Source organism: Sciurus vulgaris (assembly GCF_902686455.1).
Source record: "Sciurus vulgaris genome assembly, chromosome: 6".
In the NCBI taxonomy this organism is placed as follows: Eukaryota; Metazoa; Chordata; class Mammalia; order Rodentia; family Sciuridae; genus Sciurus; species Sciurus vulgaris.
Window position 1 is genome coordinate 6,673,534 of NC_136466.1, and position 6,004 is coordinate 6,679,537.

Consider the following 6,004-nt stretch of genomic DNA (forward strand, 5'->3'; position numbering starts at 1 on the left):
ATTGCATCGTGTTCTTGGGTAGAAAAATTCCATTTCTAAAGACAGGAATTCAGCTGGACACGGTGATAACTTCTCTGATCCCAGCTACTCAGGAGGATGATGCGGGAGGAGCTCAAGCTTGAGCAACTTAGCAAGTCCCTGTTTCAAAATGAAAGTGAGGAAAGGGCTGGGGATGTCGCTCAGTGGAGGACACCCCTGGGTTCAACCCCAGTGCCGCCAACAAACAAATTAGGTACATGTGTGCACATATAATGCACACGCTCCCTTCGCCCTAGGACCGGTGAATGTAGTGCACTTGCAGCAAAATTCCGGCTGCACTAGCGTGTGTGACGGTGTGTGTGTGTGTGTGTGTGTGTAACTTAACAAGTTGACTGTAAAATGTATATGGGGAAAATAAAGAGCCTGAAAGGAGCTAAGCAATTCTGAAGGAAAGAGCAAGGCAGGGTGACGACCTGGGGATAGTAAAGATAATTAGGACAGGTAGTGCCTATGTAGCAGGGTCAACAATCCTGGGCACGGTCAAATGGAGGTGTGGCTGCCCTGCACCCCTGCGTATGTAGGAACCTGCTGTGGACTGGCATCACAGATCTGGGGAGAAAGGTTAGGTATTTGCTAGACAATGCTGGCACAGTTGAATCCCGACCTTAGACCACATTGAAAACTCAACTGCAGATGGATCCCCGTATGAAAAAGCGAACTTCCAAAATTGAAGCAATATTTCAGATCTTCCAGGTGGTATTCCTTGCCCTCAGAATTCCTATGAACATCTAATCAACTTCTGTGCTAGCATCAAAAAGATTGACCCTGGGCACCAAGGGTGTGGTGGCACACGCCTGTAATCCAAAGGACTCCAGAGGCTGAGGCAGGAGGATGGCGAGTTCAAAGTCAGCCTCAGCAAAAGTGAGCTGCTAAGCAACTCAGCCAGGTCCTGTCTCTAAAAAAAAAAAAAAAAAGAAAAAAAGAAAGAAAGAAAGAAAGAAAAAAAAAAAGAGAGAGAGAGGAAAAGAATAGAATAGAAAAGAGAAAAGAAAGGGCTGGGGGTGTGGCTCAGTGGTCAAGTGCCCCTGATTTCAATCTTCTGTTACCGCTAACCTCCTGCCGAAAGAACAAAAAGGATTCCTTCCTTCAAGAGGCCATGGAAACATATAGAAAATAAGTGAGTCTTGTTAAGGGAGTCAGATCCTACACGACTTGGTGAAGATTTGGGCCTACTTTTTCTTCTGTTAGGTGCAGGGGCTCTGGTCTAGTGCCTAAGCCTTTGATCCGCTTTGAGTTGAGTTTCCTGCAGGGTGACAGATAGGGGTTTAATTTCATTTTGTTACATGTGAATTTCCAATTTTCCCAGCACCACTTATGGAATAGGCTATCTTTTCTCCACTGAATGTTTTTGCTGCCTTTGTCCAGTATGAGACTCCCAAAGTGCAAGAAGTAAAATCAAGAATCAATAAATGCGATGGATTCAAGCTAAAAAGGTTCTCAGCAAAGGAATCAATAACATGAAGATAGAGCCTATAGATTGGGAGAGATCTTTACTATATGCACCTCAGGTAGAGCATTAATCTCTAGGATATATAGAGAACTCAAAAAACTTAACACCAATAAAACAAATAACCTAATCAAAAAATGGGCCAAGTAACTGAACAGGCACTTCACAGAAGAAGAAATACAATTGATCAACAAATGTGTAAAAAAAATGTTCAACATCTCTAGCAATTAGAGAAATGCAAATCAAAACTACCCTAAGATTTCATTTCACCCCAGTCAGGTTAGTAATTATCAGGAATACAAACAACAATAAATGTTGGGAAGGATGTGGGGAAAAAGGTACTCTCATACATGCTGGTGGGAATGCAAAAGGGTGCGACCATTGTGGAAAGCAGTGTGGAAATTCCTCAGAAAACTTGGAATGGAACCACCATTTGACCCAGCTATCCCACTCCTTGGCCTATACTCAAAGGACTTAAAATCAGCATACTACAGTGATACAGCCACATCAATGTTCATAGCTGCTCAGTTCACAATAGCTAAATTATGGAACCAACCTAGGTGCCCTTCAGCAGATGAATGGATAAAAAAAATGTGATATGCAGACACACACACACACACACACACACACACACACAATGAAATATTAGTCAAGAACAAAATTATGGCATTTGCTGGTAAATGGATGGAGCTGGAGAATATCATGCTAAAAGAAATAAGTCAAGTCAAAAAACCAAAAGTGGAATGTTTTCTCTGATATGCTAATTCAGATGCTAATTCACAATTGGGTGGGGGTTACTTTAGATTAGGTAGAGGGGATTGAAGGGAGGGGAGGGGATATGGGGCTAGGAAGGATAGTAGAATGAATCAGACATTATCACTCTGTGTACATATGTAACTATAGGACTGGTGGGATTCTACATCCTGTATAACCATTATATGTGATAGATCAAAGTGCATTCTACTATCATGTATAACTAAAACATTTTAAAAATTAAAAAAAAAAGATATTATTGAATTGTTGTCTGGACCAGAAGCAAAAGGAAAGAAAGATGCCTCACTTTTTGGACATGAGCAGCTCCACTGTTACATGTGAGGAGCTTGGTCCTTTTTCTCTGCAGAGGCAGATGCTTGGGATTCCCCAGGGAGTCATCGTTTCCTCTGTGGTTTTTCTATTTCCTGGAAATGTTGTTTTCTGCAATAAAAAGAACCGTTTTGAATTGTAAATTAGCACATGGAGTTAAAACTTAACATATAGGATCTTATTATGGACTATTAAAATTGAGTTTGCAGCATAAAACAAAAAAACAAAAAGAAAGAAAATAAGTGAGAAGAATCCAATGTCAAACCTGCACCAGTGTAACATGGGTTGTATCAGCCAGGTCTACACAGGCACAGGGAAGGAAATGAGCAGGCCAGCCGGGAATGGGCAGAACAGGCAGCCCTGGAGGGTGGTCGATACAAATGTGTGTTATCTATCACCGCAGGAATGCCACCTCTCAAAAGTTCATGATATGCAGCAAAAGACATTGTTCCTGAGTCCCTGATCTGAGGGTTGGTGGGCAGTTCTGCAGACCTGAGCTGGACTCTCAGAGCTTAGTAAGGTGTCCATGGCTTGCTGAGGGCTGTGGATGGCTTTGCCAATCTTGGCGGAGCTCTGACATGTTTGGGGCTTCCACTGGAGCAGCTTGGCCAGCTTGGCTCTGCCCCAGTCTCATTCTTCCTGCTGCCTGGCCATAGCCTGGCCTGACAACTGAGGCATTTGTACCTAGCACACCCTTTCTGTTGTCAACCTGGTGTTTAGATTTCCAGCATCCCAGTTTCTTTGGGAGACGATCCTCCTTCCCCACTTGGTTTGATCTGTTCAGATGGTCAGCCTTGGGACTTATCTTCTCACGTCTGCCCCAGTCATGGGTACATGACCTGAGCTGCATCACACAATTCCGAATTGATGTCTGGACACTGGGACAGAGATGTCATCCCTCCCCTGGTCCTCTGCCACCCCGAGCACATCACCAGGGCTGCAGTGTTGCCTCTTTGCTAGTCTGCAGAAGGGAAGTGGGGCTGAAAGGTGAAAATTCAAATGATATCCGTTCATGTCTTGGTCTCAGCCGGTCCTGGAGCTAGACCTACCTCCCAGGCCTCCAGTTATGGAAGCCACGAAATCTGCCCTCCTTTTCTTTCTTTCTTTTAACTCTTTTGAGTTAAGAACTCCCCTGAGTGGAGATTCACAGAGGTGGTGCATTGAGTGCAACTGGATTTGCAAAACTAGGAAAAGGAGGTAACAGAGGAAGGAGAAATGACACGAGGTTTGGAAAGCAGAAGGCAGGTGGATGTGTTCCCAGCACTGAAGGTCGTCGGAGACAGCCCCCGGGGAGCTACGGTGCTATTTTTGCTTATACTGAAGCTGAATGTTTGGGGATGCTGCTCGCCTTGCGTTGACGGGGTTGTAAAACCTCTGCACTTGCATGTGGACTTTGAGCTGCTCAGGGCTCCACAGAAGCAATGCCTGGTCAGCAGAGAGGAGGGGCGCTCTGGGCACAGTGGGAGTTCAGCCCGCTGAGCCAAGGCCCCCTGAAGTCCAAGACCAGGCTTCATCCTGGTGGAGATCCAGCGAGAGCCGATCTGTTTCTTCTGAAGTAGCTTCAATAAACACTTTAGCTTATATTGTCCAAGCCATATTTGATGATAAAAGATACATAATCATAGCAACTTGGAAAGCATGGAAAAGTACTGTGCACCCTCCATGGCATCCCCAGATGTCTCCCGGAAAGGAAGCTTTGGGTCTATTTCCTTGCAATATTTTTTTCTCTTTTCTGGTCCATCAAACCTCCACTGGTCCTGTGTTTGCGTTTCTGTCCCGTGGTTGTGGCTGGGATGCATGTGGCACAGTGCCCTAGGCCCCAGGCACTTTAGGCAGACCAACCTGATTCTGCTTCCTTCTCTGACCTGCTGGGCCACGAGACCCCTGGACAAACCAGTCCCTTAAGCTCTGGGCCTTGGTGTCTTCACTTCTGAAGTGGGTGGAGGCTGGCATTGCCCCTGGAGGGACGGTGAAGGTCGCCTGAGATCACACAGAAGTGAGCTCGAGAGCTGTCACTTACCAGAGTTCCAGCCTTCTGATCCCCCAGTCCTCCTGAAACCTCTGTGGACACTTGCCTCATTGCGTTTAAACCAAGCTTGACGGTCCTCTTTTCTCGAGCCTATGAACCCTTTGAAATAAGAAACTCACTCTACTGGGCTCTGCCACCAGGGTCGAGCGGTACACCTAGTGGACGTTGCGTGTTTGCAGGAGACGTGGTCAGAATCAGGGTCCACGGCTGCGCTCTGCTTTCCTGTAGCTCACCAGCACTGCCTCAGTGCGCATTCCATCCCCTGTTCTGGGGTCCTGAACCCTCATTCTGCACTAGTTCTTGCAGGTGCTGCACTGAAGGGAATCAGTCTGCCCCCACCTCACGCAGGGGACGGTCCAGGAGGTGAAGACAGACAAGGACACAGAATAGGCGAGGGGCGTGTGTGTTAGCAAGTGAGGTAAGTGGATTGAGAAAGGAGGGATGCAGGGACCTCAGTCGGGACGACCCTGGGGAAGACGCCCTTCCTCGCATGGGCTGCTGGAGAGCAGTGGCGCCACCGTCCGCCCTGCCAGGACTCCTGTCCCCCATCCCCCGACACACGGGATCCCAAGTGCTCTCCTCAAGTGATGGGAAGCCTGGAGATTCTGGGCTCAGCTACTCTGCAGAGCTGTGTGGAAGAAAGGAGGCAGAGGATGACCGTCATGGAGTGCCCACTGCGGCTGGAGCTACCACCCACACCAGTCACTTGCACACCCGCCGCCTCTGTCCTCACTGCAACCCCGAGAGGCTGACCTCTTGTGCAGGTCGGACTTCTCCAGGGAAACCAAAGTAACAGTATCTCTGCATTTGTCTTTCTCTGAATGCTCCATCTCCGTCTCCCCATTCTGTCCTGTTCCTCCCATGCACAACCCATCCTTCCATCCACCCGTCCATTCCATCTGTCTGTCTGTCTGTCTATCTACCTACCTACCTACCTACCTACCTATCTATCTGGAAAGAGATTTACTTTGAGAAATCAGTTCATGTGATTGTGGTTGGCAAGTCTAAAATCTGCAGGGCAGCCTGGAAACTCAGACAAGAGTTGCTGTTGCAGCCTTGAGCCTGACTTCATTGAAAAAGTTGGGATTTACTCTTAAGGCCTTCAACTGGTTAGGTGAGGCTCACCTACTTTAATCCAGGGTAACCTCTTTAAAGTCAACTGACGGTAGATGTAAACCATATCTATAAAACTTCTTCCCAGGACAATGTAACTTAGCATTTGATAAATGACTTGCTCAGTAGTCTAGCCAAGCTAACCTGTAAAACTAGCCCTCTCCTCTAATTTTACATCTGCATTTCCACCTTGTCTAAATCTCCAGTCTCTGGTCTTTTGGAAATGTGAATTGCTCCATGTATCTGCAGCTTCCAACAGCTTCCAAGTAGTTGCTGAGCAGTTTCATACATGC